We start from the raw sequence: 21,166 nt of genomic DNA, 5'->3' as shown, positions 1-21,166 counted from the left end.
TGTGTTTTGAGGCTTTTTCTGCGGGGTCTCCGCTTTCTCCTCCCTCTGCAAAACATTTGACTCTTATGATCAGTTGGCTGTGCTGTGTTGGCAGATGTGGATCATTGGGTATGTTTAGTCAAGGTGTCAAATAGGGGTTGATCCGAAAATATTAAGTCACCTCTCTGTTTGAACGCTCTAATCCAGCTGAGGTGGAGTAAGTTACGCCACTAAGTTGGCGCAACTTGGACTGCCAAAAATCAGTGGATTAGCGTAAATCACGCGAAAGATAAAGATCTCCCCCACGGGGACAAGCTGCAAAATAACATGTGGACAAAACTGGCCTTACTTCCAGGCATAGTTTCTTGAATTTGACCCAATGTGTAGGCCAGCGTTCCTTCATGCCTACAGCGTACTCAACGGAGACGCATGCACATCGTTTTACACTCGACAGACTTAAAAATACTGTTGAATGATTTGGGTTTTTAACATCTACCAATTTTTTTCAACGTACCCAATGAATAAAAGACCATGCAAAAGAAGTTCCATTTATGTCCACCATGGATGAGGCAATCTACATATATGGGAAGTAACTACTACATATTTACCCACAGAATGTCTTGGTTTTTAAATCACAGTTTCCAATACCAAACTCCTTTTTGCCAGGCTCATTGCTGCCTAGACTGTTTTCAAGACGAATAAAGTTGCAAGGAGTTTTAGTTTAGGCAAGCACTCGCAGGCACAACACTTCTTCAGACTTCCACAAATACTACTTTAAAAACGACTTCAGACTTGACTTGGCTTTTCACCAAAAGTTGATGCTCCATTTTGCTATGTGTTTTACAGCTCCTTGCTGTAACAATGCACTGTATTTTCACTTGGACACTGAAGTAAACCATGAAATGCATTGTCTGCATGGACGTACATGTACCATCTTGATTAAGTACGTGCTTGAGCACGACCTGCCAACCTAACTACGTCGATGCATGGAGGAAGGAAAGGTACTCTGGTATTTCGTTGAACTTCTGCAAGGTCTGGAGGTGGGCAAACATTGTGTAACCACAGTGGGTTAACTTGAGCCCCTTTTTGGTTTGGTACACCGGGTGGTGCTAGCATAACTTCCTGGTCTGAACGAGAGCATATTTTGGATTAAGCAGTTCTTATCTAAACTCAGCCCGAATTCAATTAAATTAGGATTAACCTTTTTATGTCAGAACATACCCATTGGCAGCTACCTGAGTGGCCATCGTATGCCTTTGGCCCAAGCATGTTTATGCTTTATTGTACAGTGTATTTGAACATGCCTGTAATTATATGGAACTTGCACTTCATAAATGAATAAATTATTATGAAATTGTATGTATAGGGGTTAAGCACATCCATTCCTTCCTTCTTCGCAATAATTTTTCTTCTTTGCATGTCCAACCTGATACTTTTCCAATTAAATGAATTAACTCAAAAATTCTGCACTAATCCAGTGATATGAATGCAGCTTCTGCTTCAGTGAAGGTTTCGAATGACTTTATCTTTAAAAAAACCCAGCCCGGCAATTAACCTTGAGCTACCATTTGAGTGAAGCATTCACAAGGAGAAGCCTGACCGACGAATGAGGAGCAATTATCCCGCCAATTATTAATATCTCCATCTACCGTAGGCATGCGTATGACTAACCAGCGATGTGTTAAAGTAACCTGCATGGTTCAGAGTGCCCAAAAGTGCAACGTCTTTGTTGTAGTCTGCCATTTGTCTGACCCCACACATATTGTTTGGAGCAGGCAGTATGTACATTGATGTAACACAGTAGCAGTGTCATGCTGTTTCACTCAATGATTTTAAGTACAAGCACATACAACTGTACTTTTTTGTCTTGGGGTGGGTTGCTGTCGTGTATTTTCCTTAGAAATTTTTAAGGAGTGTTTTTGTGTGGTTTGGATTTTTGTTGTTGTAATAATCCATTGAAAATGTCAACAGATTTGGTTTGGTGGTTGTGAAAGAGAAGCTTTGTCAGTTATTTCATGTGTTGTACTACTGTTTTTTGTCATTTTAAAGTTCAATTTTATAACAGTGATTCATTTGGTAGAGAATTGACAGCACGTTGAAACAGCCAGTGTCTGGCAAGGAACTTGTTTAACAAATTGCACTTATGTTAATACAGCACATGCCATTAAGGATACAATGATATACCAATATACCATATGCTTTGTGAATTTTTTTTTCTCCCTTGGTGCATTTGACTGTGCATTGGGAGTTTGAGACCAGCGGAAATGATGTGAGTGCTGCTCAAACTGTGTTGCATCACTACACGTACATGTACACACACCTGTACATGGGTGGCTATTCTACTGTGTCTTTTGTCTGGAGACGCACCCAACCACCATGGCTATAGTGTTGCTGATGAAATAACCGCACAAAGTGGTGTACGCTTTATTTTTCAGACTCACATACATTTACTTTCCTTTGATAGAATAAAGTACTCGTAAATTTAATGGTTGGAAATCTTATGCCTGGCCAGTTTTCCATGAATTGCTAGCTTTTGTTACAAACCTTGTGTTGTATCCTGTTGAAATTATGGTCACAGCCGTGCATCATTTGTGGAGAGCATTCCACAGTCATGGTATATAATGTACACTTGTAAAATGCACTGTATGTTTTTTAAGGTGCTGCAGGGCAGTGACATAAAGCCACATGGTTATGGTAAACCAAAGTTGCAAAAGACATGTTTAAAATGTAATGTACAATGTGGTTGTACTGTAATTTGTCATTGGTTGAACAAATATGAAAGATGCAACATTTTACCTCATTCACTGTCACATGAAATAAATTCATGGTTTTTATATATGGCTACATAAACTGTGCATTCCAATAAGGACTTGTATACACATACTTGTAAAATTTATACAGCTAGATAATAAACAAGTAAAGCAAACAATATTCTAATTTCTAAAGTCATGTCAGAGTTTAGCAAGATAACATATGCTATCAGATAGCATCCCTCATATTATGTTGTATTTAATATCAAACAAACAATGGAGAAATATCAAACACGCTCCAATTCACATTTCACTTGCAGATACTGGTATATACATGTACATGTAGGTCTTCACTATCTGATTCTGTAATACTTAATAATACTGATGTCCATTTAAATGGACAATTCTTTCTTTGTAAATATACATTGTAAAATGTGATGTGTGAGGATGTGGCAAGAGTTTTACTGATGCCTTTTGAGCATTTACCGCAACAGTTGTCTGTTATTCATCAAATTCCACGTAATGTTCCCTTTAAAGCTGGCAGAATGTGGCAATATCCCTATATTGTCTGATTCACCTTCTAGAATTCCACCAAATATTGGTTTGTCTCACCCAATTTGACCCAGGCTTTCACTGAGGGTCAGCCCCAAAGTGCATAATTTCCTTGTGGGTTCTCCTTTCCCATTTATTGTACAAACTTTTGGGGAGAAGGAATGCTGTTGATACAGTATAATGAAGAGGCATAGTACCTGCCTGTATGTAGAGGCAAAGGAAGGGTATGGGAGGCAAATGTGGCAAAAGTGGAAGTTTTACGTCTCTCAATGTTATGACCTATTTGCACAAATAGACAGCACACATCTTTTTTACAGAAGTGAAATTGATTGTCATGTTACAGGTAGCATTGATGACTTCTTTACAGATTTACAAACATGTATGTACATGTACATTATACATGCATATACTGGGCTACATGTATACATGTACACACCATTGCAGCCTACTTGTACCAGTACTGTTTTCAAGTGTTGTCACTTACTGTATCAGACCTCACCAACAATAATGAAAATTGATATTTCCAAAATATTCATCCAAACAGTGTTTATACATGTATTTTTTGATGGAACTGATTGACTCAGTGTTCTCTTTTGATGGGACATAATGTCTTTTTTGCTGTACATCCTTTGATTTTTTTTATTGATTTTTAAGTTTTGATTTCAGCCCCCTTGTGAAAGGATTGAAGCACTGAGTAAGACTTATTGAGACAGAATATACTGTATAAGGTGCATGATTCTACACATGTTCACTTCCGTGGCATAAAATGAAGTGGGAAATTTGCAGCCTCTGGCTCTCCATACTTGTAAGTAATCCTGCGAATGAGCATCCTTCTTTGGGAGACGTTGGCTTCCTCTTGACCGCTCAAGCAGCTGTCTCTTTCCTCAGTATTCCTCAAGAAACATCCGAGGGGATGTAATCTTGCATAAAACATGGAGGTCAGTTGCGCAGCATTGTGCTTTTTTATTTATTTTTTTTACTAGAGATGTGGCTAGAGATGACTTTACTTCTTCATCAAAAACGTGCAAAGCATAGATGGATTTTCATCCCTTGACAAGCAACTGAGCTGTTGGTTATTTCAGGATCCAGCAGAGGATGAATATTTTAGTTGCTTGGGCAAATTCAGTCGTTGTCTTTGTGATTATGGTTGTTGTACAGATATGTGTATGCATGTATGATGTTCCAACAGTCGCAGAGAATGTCAGTAAGCTTGTAGTTTAATATTAAAACATTCAGTTTCTTTTTCGGGGATCCTGTTTTGTACATGAGGTTTCCTAGTATCAAAGTAAATGAACTACTTTGGTACAATACTGCCATGTACAAATAATTTGGTTTTTCCTATCTGACACACAAACCTTCATCCAGTAGATTAGTACACTAAAATTATCAGAGCTGTGATGTCCGGAATGTACTCTTTATGTGTGTGTCCTGTTACATGTCAGATTTTGAGCTTTTCAAACTGCTTTAAAGAGATTATTTTACCAGAGCTACAGGTACATTTTACACCAACTAGTAATTCCAACTCTTCAGCTCTGTGTTTTGTTGCTGTGGTGTTGAAGTGAACCTGTGCATGGCACCTTTTCATTAAGGGAACTCTGGAATGTTTTCCTGTGGTAATTAATGTCATTAAGGTGGAAGGGGAGGGGGTGGTGAGGCCCCCCCCCTTAAATATATCCCTGGGAATCACCTCTGCAGTAACCATGTCAGAAATGTTAAAGCCTTGCTGTATATGTGGAAAATGGGATTCAGGCATCAATCATAAAGGGTGCAGTTTCCTTGTAGAAAACGTTTCTCTTTCAAGGTGGAAGTGGCAGTCATGTATGAAAAATCCCCACCGCCCAGTCCAGTTCAGGACTCATCAAACATTCATTGTACTAGCTGCACCTGACCATAGCACGTTAACAGTAAGGAATTGCTTCCCCAGAAAATTTATTAGACCTCTGCATGACTTTCTGCAGACTTTTATTTGCATTATTTTCAGCGGGTCATGACAGTCATGTCCCCGTGAAATCCGTCATTAAGAGAGGCACTCACACAGAGGCGCAAGGTAAGAGTACATGTAAGCGGCTGTGTGCTTCCAAGGTGTTGGGAGAACTGAACAAGAAGCTTTGATGAAAAGCACTCAATTATTTTGGTTAAGGATATTCTGAGTCCATTGAGTTTGGCTCTTTGATTAGATACATGTCAGCAGAGCTGTGCTCGAAAGGTTTGAAACGAGGATGCTGAGATATTGATTTCAGATCTGAAAGTCCATCAAGGTTTAAATGTTGATCACTTGCACTGCCCAGAATCTTGCATTTTGAGACTGGACACCTTCAGATTTGTATATAAGACAGTGTACATGTATTTATACATGTATGCAACTAATATGCGCTGTACATCAGCAAGCTGTAAACTGTTAATATAACATGAGAAGGTACTGTAATAGCAAGTATCAAAAACTGTATGTCAATCTCATTAGCGATTGAAAAAGCAGTATTTCCTGATTAATGACACGTGTATGTACAATCTGTAGACTGTACTCATGCAAACATGTCCATCTATATGTTTTCTGTTCTTCTTTTTTTCTGTTTGTTTACTTCCTCCCCAATGTAATCACTATGGCAATACTAACAGAATTTCAGGTTGGGAGTTCACCCACATGTTATCTCAATTCCAAGCAGTGGGATTCCAAATATCAGCGTCTTTTCTGACCCCCCAAAAAACCAGTTGGAGGCCTTTGATATTTGTTCAAACTGGAAGAAAATGCTTTCATCTTTATAGACCAGTAGCATACAGTGCAAGGCCTCTGAAATGCTAGTATTCCTAAGTTGGGTGCAGGGGATTAGGCAAGGTCAAAAAGGGAGATGAAGGCCAGATTTGGAAAACCCCACAGGCCACGTCAGCCAACACATGAAAAACAAAACCAAAGATGCCCTAACATTACATACGCATACCTGAACAGAGCTTACCTTTGTCAAGACACTTGGTATTATGAGGGCATGTGTACAGCTATATATAGTTCTAGCCAGCCTGTTGATGCATTGAGCTATGTGTTCACTGTGCTCGGCATTGCTTCTCTGATTTCTTTATGAAATTGTCCTCAACAGGTTTCAATAATCGTTTTTAACAGGATTTAATGTTAAAGGAAACACCTAACCTCGTTCACATTCACTTCAACAACAAACATGTATGAGGGTCTGCATGGTAAGACTCTTTTAATCCTTGGCCCCTTTGGAATTGTACATGTAGCAATCCAGCAATTACTCCCAACTGCCAAGTTGAATCCAGTCACCACTTGCTTAGTATTAGAGCAAGACACACTTGGGGAAAGTGCCTGGACTGCCTCTTCAATGTACAGTGCAAATGTTCTTTGCACCATTGCCCTTACACTGTATTTTACTGCCAACATCTGTGTAAGTGGACCTCATTGTACATATGTATGGTCTAAATGTATGGTCGCAATCTTGCAGTTTTGGGCACATGGTGAGAGTTACATGTACATATATTCTGGAAGTCATTAATATGACACCAGAAATTAAGATTTCACAGTAACAAATTTGGGTCAGCCTCAGGATCTCGTCAGAATCCAGAATGAAACTTTCCTTGAACAGAACTTGCCTGCAAGGCTGGAGTTCAATACTGGTACACTCTTCCTTTTCCTACTTTGAAATATGTAATCCAATAAATCAGTTTTTAGAATGAAGAATGAAACAGAAATATCCTACTCCGGAATGCTTTGGTTGGGTTGGAAATGGATAGAGTTGCTTTACAGTCTTTCTATTATTATAGTGTTTTATGTAACCATCATTGCAGCCAAACAGGCTGAATTGCACATGATTTCACAAGGATAAAATTAAATACAGGAAACAATATACAAAGATTTAAATTTAAAAAATATATATATAAATACAAAGAGCATAGGAAGACATGTCATATGGCTGATTCACAATAGTGCACCTCCGAGCGTTTGCAGTGCATTGACCAATCACAATGCGCAAAATGTGTCGACCCAATGTGCATTTGGAAAGGGTCGACAAATTTCACGCATTGTGATTGGTCAATGCATTGCAAACTCTTGGAGGGGCACTATTGTGAAATGCCCGTATCACCTCTTGTAGCCCTTGCTGTTGGATCAAGCTTGAATTTTTTACCTTTACTGTACATAGTAGCTGGTCAGTTTAGATTTTCCACCACTTGCAACACTCAGGCAACTGTTTCACCTTTCAAATTGTGAAGAAAAATTGGAAATACAAATATGGATAATGTGTGACTCATTCAGGGTCAGAGAACCTTCCAACTGATAGAACTGATGGAAATGTTTCCCCAGACTGTCTCCAGAGTGCAGTGCTGAAGTCTGATTCCACCAAAACTCTCCCCCCAAAGATAGGCGCCTCGAAATGCCAGACGCAATTTCATATTTCAGCTGCATGCAGGAAAAAAGAAAGGGGGGGGGGACTTGAGCCTGGAGAGGCTTTGGCTTATTCACCGCTCTCATCCCAGTTTGCCACCAATTTGTAAAACGATCATCTGAGGAGCACTCACTCCCTGGAAAGAGAGTTGGAATCGAATCGCTTGTCCCTCTCGTGACTCACACATCGGCAAATATCTCGGACCCTACAAGAAGGGAAAAAAAGCAGAAGAAAAGTATGCCAGCTTCTGGAAAAGACTGGGAACAGCTCCAGATTACCGTTGTGATGACCCGTGTTTAATCAGGAAGAACCCACAGTACTGTAGGATTAGTTAGTGAAGAGTGCATGAATGGGCTGAACATGCCACCTGATGTACATGTTATATGTTTTCTGTACATGTTGGAAATCCAAGTACATGTACATGTACACGTACGTGTACTAGCAGGAAGGCATGTACAATGTACATGTAAATTGTACTCTTATTGTTTTCTCTTCCATGCCTTTTTTTAAGGGTTCAGGTATGAACACGTTGATTGTTGATTTCAGTGGAAGAAGTTTTTAGACAGAATAATCTGGTGCCACTGTTTCAATTTGAAATTATGATTGCTCACAGTCATTAAAAGTGAGTATGCATATTGTTCTTTTAATGCATGATTGTAAAGGTGTCTGCCGTGAGAGTATACAACAGTTTCCTCTTTTGACTGACTTAATTATGCCCCATTCTGGTCAAATCATATTGCTTCCAGATAATTCTTAGTCCGTAAAACCCCTGTTAATGACTCCTAGTCATCATTTGCCTGCATTTACTAATCACTATATTAATTATAAATACCCCCTGTATGTGAATTTTAAAAAGTGAGTAGCGTATAATTGTGGTTGATCTGAAATGATATGTGAACTTTCACTTCATGTTTATTGTTTGATTGGGTTGTAATGTACATGTACATTGTACTCATTTATTGAGGCATTACATGTACGTTTACATGACATGGTTTACACATGTGTACTCATTAGTACTCAGATTTACATATGGCATACATGTACGTGTATGTCTTTGCTTAGGCCATTTAGGGCTCTTCCCATGAATTGGACATTATTTTACCAGTGTTAAGGGGCATTTCTTATGTGTTTGGACACTTTATTCCATGTATTTCAGTTCATGTAATCATACATGTAGCTTGGCTGATTACAGTCACACATATGTTTATGTTAATGTGTATGCTAATATACAAGTGTTTCTACATCTCATTCATCTTGTATTACCACAGACTTGAACACAGGCTTGGATACAAGCCGAGACATAGGCCTGACCAGGATCAGACCAGACCCACTATTCCTTAAATAAACCTGATATCAGCCCATCACCAGTTTGGCCGCATCTGTTGTCTCAATTGTTCTGCAGCACGTTAGATGTACCGTAACTGTTGAATTTCGATATGTTCCAGTTCCTACTGAATGATATAAATGGAAGTGTTGCCTTTTGATCGGTTCATGCCCATTTGTTTCCCATCAGCAAGGCCTTTCCTCTTGACACTTTGCAATTACATTGCAGCGGTAAAATGCCGCAGCAAATGGCGCGACGACTTTGTGATCTTAACCTTTTCCTTTGGGTCACTCTTGTCCCAGTGTCACACCATTCCCCAAATATCCCCAGGATGATCACTGCCAGGCACATGGGCCAAATCTAATTTTTACCCAATCAGATTGAAATCTGCACACTGTATTTCTCCTTCTCCCACTTTCCTGTTGTCTCTCAATCTCTCCCATCCCTTGCATTCACACCTTGTGCAGTGTTGTCCACACAGCTGCGTTAATTACAACACGCCGCAACCTGATTGAATTGACCTGCATTCCTCCAGCGTTCTGGACATTATCGTCCAAACCAATCGCTGTGCTGAGTTGCCAGTCCCGGTGTTGCAAGACAGCCATTCTTGAGGCCATTTTCACCCAGAGAATTCTTTAGTTGCCTCTGAAGAATTGTGTAACCTGGAAGTCTCCAAAATCTCCAGGGTGAAGGTTAGGCATCCAAGTTGGAGATTGTCAAAGATAAGACCCCTCCCACATGACCGATTATTCCTCTGTGATGTTGCACATCTGTTTCATTTCTGTAGACTATCAGTTCATCTTTACCCGCAAGTTGCTGGAGTTGCTTGGAAGATAATAGGCGTGAAGATCCTTCCACATTGCCCTGTGGGGCTTTTTGCTCTACATAATCTACCATATGTACTGAATTCCTGTCAAGCACTGCAGTCATTATATACAGTCCACTGCGTTCTTGCCAAGATAGTATACCAGTGTAAAACACATGTAATTTGCTTGTAACAAATAAAATAAGGAATAGCTGTGGTATACTGGTTATTCATTTTCAACTGATGTAAGTTCTTGTTTATGACAAGATGTTTTTCCACTTCATAGCTCGTATGGTCGGTTTGATGCTTGATTTACAGCTGTGACGTCTTCCTCTGATTGTTTGTCTACGTGATGTCCAGGAATTTCCTGTTAGTTTCTTTTAAAAGTTAATCCAATTTTGTCATGAGTTCATAAAGAAACAGTTTTGTTTCACTTCTTTGGGAGGGGGAGGAGATCGGGTCAGAGTTTGCTAGTAGACTACATATTTTTTGGAAGGCACAAGCTTTCTTCTCAACAGTTTCTACCTTTTATTTCCCATAAACACAGATGGTGGACATACATGTGTACTGGTACATGGATGTCCAAAATTTGTCAGATATTTTGCTGAAACCTCCAGTATTAGGGATGTGATTAAAATGTAGCGGTAAACCATATAATGTATAATCAGAAAATGAAATGTAATTCTAGATTTTGTGATTTCATGAGGGAAACTGATTGTGTCCGTACTCTGTATGCCAGCCATTGGCCATTCATTCATAATGATTTCGCGCAAGACCTTCTTGTTTGTCAAAGACACCCACAATCTATTTTCTCGAGCTGCGTCAGCCTCTCAGTGTGCAGAGGGAAAAAAAATACATTGATTTTGGACTGGACCAGGTCAAATCAAATACGGCTAATGCGCAATCCATGTCCAGGGAAAAAAAGTAGAACAACACTTGGAATGCAGACGATTCACGAGGCAGTTTGGGGAGTGTTGTATCAATACTCAGGTCTGTATGGTAAACACGGTGAGAAACTGCTGTGTTATCATGGCATGTGGAATGACATTGATTACCTTTGGAAAAAGCAATTTTCCTAAATGGCATATTGTTTGTCCTGTGTCTATTTTGTGCCGTCCGTTGTACTGACTTGTTTTCCTGAAACGATAATTGAAAGGCAATTGTAGATGAGCTCTTAGGCCCCCCCCCGAAAAATAAAAATGCTGAAACTGCACATTTCCTCTAGTATTTCACAGCAAAGTCTTGTCTTTGTATTTAGGGCTGCAAAATCTTTTATATACAACATATGCATTTTTACAGGCAGTAATTCAAAGGATCTGCAACTCTGTTTGAAAATGGCACTGTATTTGTACAAATGTTCATGAATGTTTACTTGTAGTTTAGAAGTTTGCAAATCATTTGATAATCCTCGAAGTTCAATAATTTCCTAAATGCCAAATTCTTCTTTCATTTTCACTGTTGTGGTTTCTTATTAAATGTCTGCATTTTCTCCAAATGAAGCCCACATACCTGGGACTTTTTGCAGTACATAGTGTGGAGGCGACATGTTTCTTGGAAGAGTTGAACTACTCACCCATCATGCACTGAATGTGTAAACCTGCAAAACGAAAAAGCTCAATATGTGGTTGAAAGACCTTTGACTGACAAATTAACGTTTAGAGATGTGTCAGGCTTACGTTGTGAACTACATGTACATGTACATGTAAACCACTGTGCGTAGGAATTTGGTAACCAAACCAAACCAAGGTTTGGCAGTATTTGGGGGATTTGTTTGTTGCAATGTGTAATATCCCACAAGAATGGTATTGACAGTGTGTGGAGTTAATGAAGGAAAGGTTACAGGAGAGGTTCACATCAGAATACTCAGGGGGGACAAAGGACCCAATCAAGCACCCCTAACCAGTGATGGACAGCAGCACATGAAATCTTGGCGGAGTTTATCTTTATTGTTCTGTCCTTGGATTAGCAATAAATCTGAATGTGTATACACCTTGTTTATGTGGTTGACAGATGAAACATTAGTCCTGTCATGGTCCTGTGCACCTTTTAGAAAAAAAAAGTGAATTTTGGCCTTTACTCTTGATCCTGTGTGCTGTCTGGGTCTTGGGTTTTGTTTTGGCTATCCACTGGTGCTTATTTTTACTTGAGGACTGCCTAAGAATGGTACTTTTTAGAGGCTACCTGGTCCACCATACTGGAACGTTGTAATTTGTATAAACAATAATGTACATGTAATGCAGCCTGCCTGATGGAAAGATTTTCTTTTTCATTTTAAAGGCATGATACAAATGTACACCCCGTGTGTGCCATCACAGAATAAAATGCACTGTAAAATGTGTTGTGTAGCTTTGAATTGGCCCAGTGCTGTTTGATTCATACTTGGGAGAATATAACGTAAGCCACTGTAAACTGTTTTCTGGTAATGTTTCTCTGTTCTTTGGGAGAGACTTTGCTAGGATTGACATGCCCACCTTTTAATTTATGTAGCCTAAGCTTTGACTTCAGTAGCATGCCCGCAATAAGATGAATCTACATTATTAATTAAAAAGCAACGTGTAAAATGAAAGTGGTAGCTTGACATTGTTAGATTTTCTGTACTTCATATATTACTTTTCTTCCTGCACTGCATTCACAAAGAACTGTGGGCCCAACCCAACAATAAGCTTACCACTCTGAACAGGCCAAATAAACACCTCACATGTACAGCAAGCCCCAAATAAACAGCCCCATTCAGCTGAGTAGTGATTTATGGCTGTGGCCATTGGATACTAGACAAGTCACCTTCCTTCCCTCCTTTCCAGACTGCACAGGCCCAGTGATAAATACCCAATTACTGGTGCATTGAGTGACCAGCCAGCAGGGCCTGGCCTGGCGATGACCTTAGTTAGGACAGCTTGGTATATACCGCCCATTAGGGCCATACTCTTGATGAGTGACCTGCTGAGGTTAAATTGGTCTCTCCATGTGTCTTCTTTCTACTGTCAAACCCATCTCTGCATCCTGGATGAATTTTGGATGCTTAAGTCAGCACAGGAAACCCAAGGAAGTTTTTGTGACAAACCATTCAACCCATGCTGTTTTTTTTTTAAATGAAGCATTCATACATGCAGGTTCACAACGAAATCATTCACATAATGTACAGACTGAGGATTAACATCAAGTAACCAGTGCTGAACTTTAAACCAGTGATATCATTTGCCTTAACCCCCCAGACCCTTTTAGCTAGGAACCATCCTCAATCCGTCAAATCCTCTGACTGCCCCATGGAAATATTGGATGTACTGCCTCAGTTCTTCAAGGTCCCCTGATATTTGTTGAATGCATTCCATTGAGAGATTACCACTGTCTCAATCCTTCAAAATCCTCTGAAAATTCTTCCTATGTTGAGGCAGTGTGAATGGTATCCTGGAGCAGTAGGGATGATGTCACATGTATAATCTAGATGTGAATTGAGCATAAACAGTACAAGGTCTAATCCAAGACATTGAGACAATGCAACGAATGCATCCTTGGCAATCAGCAATGCAATTTTGCCATACAGCCTCAATCCTCCAAAACTGCCTGAAAGGATTTTGGAGGATTGAGGACGGTTAGGGTTAATGATAATATTTGTCCCTTTGTTAATGGGATTAAATAATATGTAACCCACCATCCCAAAACCAGGCTGAAGTCAGTATTTGTGATGTTGGACAATTCCTCACCTTCAGCTTTTTTTAACACTTCAAAGTGATCCAAGTTAAATCATAATTCTGTCTGCAGTAAGCTTCTTACGGGTATTGATAGCTGTAAAACTCCTATGAAAATCTGAACAGAGGAAGTTCCACTATTTTAGGGTTATGAAGTTACCTACTTGAGCCTGCTTTTGGATCACATATGTCAGTGTTAAAATAGACATTCTCAAAGAGAAGCTTTACTTCCTAAAATAAATTTAGTTGGAATTTACAGTAGCACATATCACTGCTTTCGCAAAGTGACCAATTTCACTTTGCAGCAAAAAAGAAAGTTCCAAGTAAATCACATTGTAAGTTTGTCACTTTTTAAACAAAGAATTCGTAGAAATTAATTTGTTGAGTAAGTACATTGCATGGAAGCATAGCTTAAGTTCCCATAAAGTTCCTAAAAGTGTAATGTGCAATCCAAAATTTGAATGATATTAAAGATTATTGATTCACATAAAATTTGTCACTTTATGAAAACTCAAAATTGAAGAACAGTATTGGCCATGCACGTGCTGTTGTAATAACATGTACCAGGTTTGAAATTGCATATTATTAGAGAGTTGTATTTGTCATTCCTTGAAAATGAAAAAGCTAATCTCCTATGTAATTTCTTGAAGCACAAATTTGCCCCTTTATAAAAATGCAATTTAGATGAAATTTGCTGTACAGATATTATTGTGATTTAGCTGTTTTCAATAGATCAGGTCAAATTGGTTACACTACTTTCTCAGCATCAGACAACCTTGTTCATTTGGACGAAAACAAAACTTCATAACGGTCATGATTTGGGGCTAAATTTGTCTTTTTATGAAAACTGTGACAATATACGAACTCATTTTATTGTTATTTAATATCATTACCTCATATGAAGTATGAATATACTGCATTTTATGTAATGTCTGGTGTCGGAGAATGTCGCTGATAAATTACTGATTAATTGTAACCTGACTTTTTAAGTGGAATAGTGCACAATATCTCCTTTGATCGTCTTCAATTTAGCCACTCATCAATAGGCCTAAATGTACCACTTGTTCTTAAACCACCCAACAATGCAGGAGCATAACGCTGAAGGTATCATGGCTTCATTAATCAATAATGTAGTCCAGGCAGAAATGGTTGCAGTGTGATACAAAGCCCTCTGAAGAAGCTGCTCCTTGTGGCTCATAGAGATTATAATGATGAATGGTGCAGAAAGTCCTTTTAGTTTCATATTCAAGTGAGTCACTACTTAGTGCAGCCAAGCCAGTGGAAGCTGATACCTGTATACATTGTGCTGGTAAGGAGCATTAGGCACAAAAGTGCAGTTCCATCCATGCATGTTAATTTTTTCATTAAACATACATGTATATGTACATCATTTTCATGTGAGTTAAAGTAATGCTGATACCAGTGCTTCTGTTTTTCCAAATTAATGTGGTACAAAAAGTTATTTTGAAATATGTTGACTGTATAAGTATGCCCAGGAAGTCTGCATGTGAAGTAGTACTTACTCTAGTGTCTTATTGTGAGCCTCCTTGAAAGAAATACAGAGATTTGCCATTTGAGATTTGAATCGACATCATTTACAGGCTTGTAGGCCTACACAGTACCCAAATTAGGCCAAAATAGCATGCTTATGTAGAGGTTCTACATAATGCCAAATTTCAGGGAAATACATGTGTGACCATCTCCAGATTCCAAAGGTTCCAGTTCTCACCTGGTTTATGGTTAACATATCGGGATTATGGAATTTATAAAGCAACATTTTCTGTGAAACAATACATGTACCTAGACACCAATATCAAAGACTTGCTTTAACTATGTAATGAACTGGTAGATGATGGCTAAGCAATGTGTGTACATGTATTGCAAAACCAGCTGAGAAACACGCTTTCTCAGGTAATGTAGCTTTGTTCCATTGCTGTGGCTTTTTCACCTTGTACAATCAAGCTGGCCAAGTTTCTTTTACTGAAAACTCTAAATTGGAACTAGACATGACAGGTGAAATCATGGGCTGAATAATGAGAGATGGCAGACCTGGAAGGGTATTGCAGCAGAAGGTGTGTACAGTCCCGACTTTTGTTGTGTAGCACGTGTGTTCATGTGCCTTACAGACTCAAGTTTCCATTTTGATGGCCTACTGCAACTAATTGAGACTTGGAGGTAGTTGAACTTGGTCCAGTCCCCCTGTGGCTGGCTGGTTTGGTTTCTTTTATTACTGCAGTGATGAGTCCATTTAAAAGAATTGCACCCCAGAGGAGAATTGGATTCCTGGATAGAAGTGTGGTTTTGGCGGGCATTGTGGCTCTGGGTGTGAAATGCCAAGGATTGTTGGGATGGCAGGGGAAAAAACTCCTGAGAGGTGGACTCAGCAGCTGAAGGTTATAACCATGGTGGTGCTGCCTTGGACCATATTTTGACCCAAATCAGTAGCTGAAGATTTATTTGTCAGACTTCAACTCTGTGTGAATTATGTGATATGTGATGGGTGTTTATTTCCACACAGTTGGGTAAATGAAAAAAAGGTTTTATTCGTGATAATGACCATAGTGTAAGAGTAAGTAAGTAAGTAAGCCAGAGTGATAGCTTTGTTTGAATTGTGCATGTTGGTGAGTTTTTAGCACAGTGTGTTCAAGCTCATTTCAAAATGCATGGTACATTTTGTCATCAGACCATTACAGCTGAATCTCTGTCATTGCCCAGAAGATGGTTATGTGTACACTGGCCCTAGGATATCTGAGGTGCTTCTTCAACCTGAAAGAGCAGTTATAGCCTGGAAGAAGACTGCATCCTTAAAATCCCCCCCCCCGGCCAAACTTGCCTGTCCGTGCACAAATGTTCTCAGCACCGTGTGAAAGCTTTCAAGACTCCATTTTGTGTGTGCACGCGGCGTGTCTGTGTGCAGTGGCAGGGCTCTCACCTACTCCATCTTTTTCTCCCACTGAGACATTTGCAAGTCAAACTGAGATTGCAAGAAACAATGATGACGCTGGGAAGACATTGACGGGAAATGTCCCTATGCCCTGAGCTATTAAAATGACAGGCAAGGAGGGGAGGCAAAATGGCCTGGAGCGAGTGCAATTTCAGGGGGGAAAAACGATAGCGTAAAATCAACACCCGTACCTTGACATTCCCGAGCACTCAGGTTGTGTATCCAGTTCATCACTCATCCTTAGTTGCTACGACATCTTCCGCAGTCCTCCTACTTATCTTGCTTATCACTGCCTCCCATCATGCCCCAGTCCCCTGATTTCTGCTGCAGGTCTAATCCGATCGTGTTTCTTTGGTCTCCAATGCCTGTATTTCTGTTATGTACTTGTACATGTGTCCAAATCACTTCAGAATACATTTTTGCAAAACTAAAAAGTTGGTTGCATTTGGTCACTTTTTGAATTCAGAATTCTCGTCATACTCGCTGGAGTATCAGTATGAAACACCCATTTGAGTTTCTAAAGATCCCTTGTAACTTGTCCTCCATTTCTGAAAGCTAAACAAAGGTATGGCACCCTGCCTTTAACCTCCATGGGTAAATGGTAAATATTTTGAGTCTGACCTCACTGCACTTTTTTCAAGGCACTGTATTTACGCACAGTACATGTACATACGGGTACGTGCAAAGAATGAACAGAGAAATGCATGCTTTGGTCTGTGGACAATGGAGTTGTGGTAATCTTTATACTACCAGGAGAATGGGGCTGTTCTGCTCATTGTGATTGAGCTTTTCACGTCATTTTCTGTGTTTCTCAAATTTAATAATGCCAGACACACAACTACACACATAAGAGCGAGGGTTGATAATTTGAATTTGTTGGAACATTCGTGTATACATGTACATGTATGTATAGCCATGCAGATGCATGGATGTTCCATGTATATGTATTACATCAGTGTTCAACTTCAAGGTATTTAACTCTCTCACGAACAACAAATTTTACATTGACGCCATTGTATTATCCACATTTTCTTTATTTCCCTCTGTGCAAATACATGTAAAAGTATTTTCCCAGTTCCTGTAAGTCCCAAGCTAACAAGGCTTATAACTTCAATAAAGCCACCTTGTCCTCTGATAGCCATAAACATTATTGCTGCTGTTCCATTAATATGATTTATGGGGACTCTATGCAGTGTTTTTTTCAGTCTCCTAATGCCAAACACATTTAATGGTCTGGAATTGCTACCTTAGACAAATGCAACAGCTGCCACTGACAATGGCATGCAACAGTCTGTAGTGAGTACACAGGTACATCACAGTGTGCTATGAAGGTACTGTTCATCCACTCTGGGCACAATAGTGCAGTTTTACAATTAAAGTAAATCCTTAAATTGATGCCTATGCATGTAGTGTCTTTGGTAACTCCCCAGTTGTGTCCTATCCCCTAAAAGAATAGTGTCCTGCACATCTTCCTTGAAACTTAAGAACAAAGAATGAGGCAGTTACATATAGTTCCAAATGGTCAATTTTGGAAGACTCAGGATTCTTGTATGTAGCAAAAAAGCTAAGAGAGTAATTTTCTTTCACTTTCCTGTTAAGTACATTGATTAATTGACACAATCATAAGCGTCATGAAATGGGAAAACTATTTACGTTGCTTGTAAAGGAACATTTTACTGTCACATTTGAGATACGAATGAAATACCAGATATTCGGCTGTGATCAGTATATAGGAGGAGGCCTCCTGCCATGATAGTCTTTATTGTTGGCATTTCGCTCTACCCATTCTGTGTCCCTTTGGTGGCACTCCACTCCATGCATGATGCATGCATGACCTATTTTTGCTAGAAATCACACCAAGTGTACATGTGCCTGCTGAATAGACCAAGTGTGTGCTCATTAAGTCCATGATAAAATGCCAACTATGACCAATGTGCCAGGCCTCTGCATTAACTCATGCAGTGGGTCTTCCCATATGTCGTCACTGGTGTTGATGATGCCCCAGCATGGTAGTTATACGCTGTGCTGTGATGTTATCAGCATATCTGAAGTATTTGTCATTTTCTAAATGTGTACTGCCCCAATACTAATAGTGCATTTTGTCAGAACTGCAAAACGTGAATGCAAGACTCAACATGTGTGATGCAAGATACAGTAAGATGTGCCATGGAGGAGCTTATCTTTCTCAGGCAAAATGCAGTTAATGCAGTGCATTTGTTGATAACATTTTGGGGTTCGGAAGCTAAGTTACATGTAGGAAACTAAACTCACAATTTCGCTTCAGCCCAGTTTTGTAGGGAGTAAAAATTAAAATATATTGTAGCTATTTTCTTTTGTTCACATTTGTGTCTTGCTCGGATGCCTGCTGCTTGCATACTTAATGCTTGTGACTTACTGTACTATGCAGTGAAGATGTTATTAGTCATAATGATCAGCTATATTGCCATCCGCATCTTTGATAAACAACCCAAATGCTGTGTAATTTACGGAAATAGGAATGTGTCAATCATTTAAAATATGAATATTTGCAAGATGGAAGCATATGATCTATATGTGTGTTGAGAGCTACAACTCACTAGCATGTGTTGAGAGCTACAACTCACTAGCATGTGTTGAGAGCTACAACTCACTGGCATGTGTTGAGAGCTACAACTCACTGGCATGTGTTGAGAGCTACAACTCACTGGCATGTGTTGAGAGCTACAACTCACTGGCATTATGGGTTCATTATCATGGCCTTTAACATGAAAGGTCTTGGGTTAGGAAATGGAGAAATGCTGACGCCATGTTTTACCTTTTAAATGAAGTACATGCAGAACGTGTGCTTGACTCCTTGAGTTACACGTACACGGGTGACTACATGAGAACAACTTTACACACCATCTTTATGTAGCCACTACCATTCTCTGGCCCTCTCAGTTGATGTCATCTGAAATATAAAAACTAAAGACATGATATATTTATCTAAATATTGTGGTAATGTTCCATAAATATTATTGTTGAGATGCTAGAACCCCAGGTATTGCAAGGCTTGAAGGGCCAAGGGTGGTGTGTATGTGTAGATATTCCTGGATATTGATATAAATCATTGAAATTATGTATATGATTCAACAGTAACTATCTAACACTGACCCAAATGTAAGTGTTCTTTGTATAGTGTAAGAGCACATCTGTCATCTGTCAGAATGTTTTGGTTTAAACTGGCAGTTGATTATTAAAGAAACCGTGAGTACCGAAGTGTGACGTCACTGTGAACCAGAAAGTGCAGTGCAAATGAATGGAGTACGCGCGCGTGTTGGTTCACGCCCTGGTTCTCGCGCTAATGTCTTTTACTCACTAATTGTGCGCGTGACTTCGGTACTCTATTATTGTACCGTACCTAAACACAGGTTTAGAATATACATGTACAACTGACCTTCAATTAAACACAACACACATCTGACTCCCTTTGCACTGCATAATGGATTTTACATATATTCTTCAAACTCTAAACATTTGTAATCACTGCTTTTAAAGCCCTTTTGAAGAGGTAAGATATTTCCAAATAATGGGCTTTTCTTCAATTGTGCATGTGGTCATCTTAGAACCTCTACATTTGTACATATTTAAAGATGTTTGACACATGGAACCTAACGCCATATGCAATTGATATAGGGCTGTGCCGAATATTTGATTATCAAATATTCAAATCTTATTTTCTGAATTTGAAAGGAAAGGAAAGGAAAGGAAAGGGGATTTTTCTTTTGTTTTAAATGAGGCTTCTTTCAAGCAGATTCAAATGAAAAATAATAGAAATCTTTCAATTCTAAAAATAAATTATTCATTAAAATTAAAAGGTATAAAAATTTTCAACAGGACAAGAAGTATTGTTCGTCTCCAAATCTTGATAAATCATGGCTGGAGATACTCCTAGATATGAGAAGCTATTATAGTGATCATAATGTACAATTGTGTGCATTATTGCAACTGATTTTGTTTATGGTTCATCAACAATCTGCAAGTCAGTAAAACTGAATTTTCAGAAATTCGATTGAACTGAAGGTCAAATATTTGAATAGTGAATCATTAAAATTGACTTGGCCTTGGATTGATGACATTTGCCACAGAGTACCACTTTAAACATTCCTGTAGACTCTCTAAATGAACCTGTATACACAGCAAGATCCAAAAAGGTAGATAAGACTGTTGCTAAATGCACAATGATTTGCATATTGTCCACTGTCAGTTCAGAATGATGGATTTGCTGTAAACACCATTATTCTGAAGGTAGGTCCTCGTTTAGTCAGAAAGTTGACATCCATTTACAATCAAATATTCATGTCTGTGGAGCTCTCTAATAAAGTCTGTCATTTACGACTTTTCTTGATGGATGCTTGGTGTGTGTATATGAGAAAAATATTCTTGTCTAATGAGAGGCAGTAATATGACGGGAATATCCATGAACAAATATCCTGGGGTGAATGATGAACTGGAGCTTTCTGTGGCCGGTGTTTCTTTGCAGCATCATCTTTCGTCATCGGCAACAAATGATTAGAGTGCAGGAAGGAATGGTCAATTAATCATTGACTTGAGATGGAGTCTGTGAGGTGTGGGCAGCGAAACCTGCTATGAAAGATTTATTCTGAATTCATGGTTGAAGAAGAAAGGAAATAATTCCTTGGAGTTGCAATTGCAGTTTGCCTCTGGTACATCTGTTGATTACTAGCACTGTGCAGGACTCAAAGAGCATTTTGAA

At 39.1% G+C, this 21,166-nt stretch overlaps 1 protein-coding gene across 4 annotated transcripts in view; it reads left to right on the top strand.

Moving 5' to 3' along the window:
- Positions 1 to 21,166, top strand: part of LOC110984883 (cadherin EGF LAG seven-pass G-type receptor 2-like) — a 111,482-nt gene that overhangs the window by 45,161 nt on the left and 45,155 nt on the right. The gene's annotated exons all lie outside the window — the stretch shown is intronic.

This window comes from Acanthaster planci, linkage group LG04, assembly GCF_054643075.1.
Source record: "Acanthaster planci isolate LZ-2023a linkage group LG04, COTS_SCS, whole genome shotgun sequence".
Classification (NCBI taxonomy): domain Eukaryota; kingdom Metazoa; phylum Echinodermata; class Asteroidea; order Valvatida; family Acanthasteridae; genus Acanthaster; species Acanthaster planci.
Note: the sequence above shows the minus strand (reverse complement) of the source record. Positions and strands in the feature narration are given on the sequence as shown.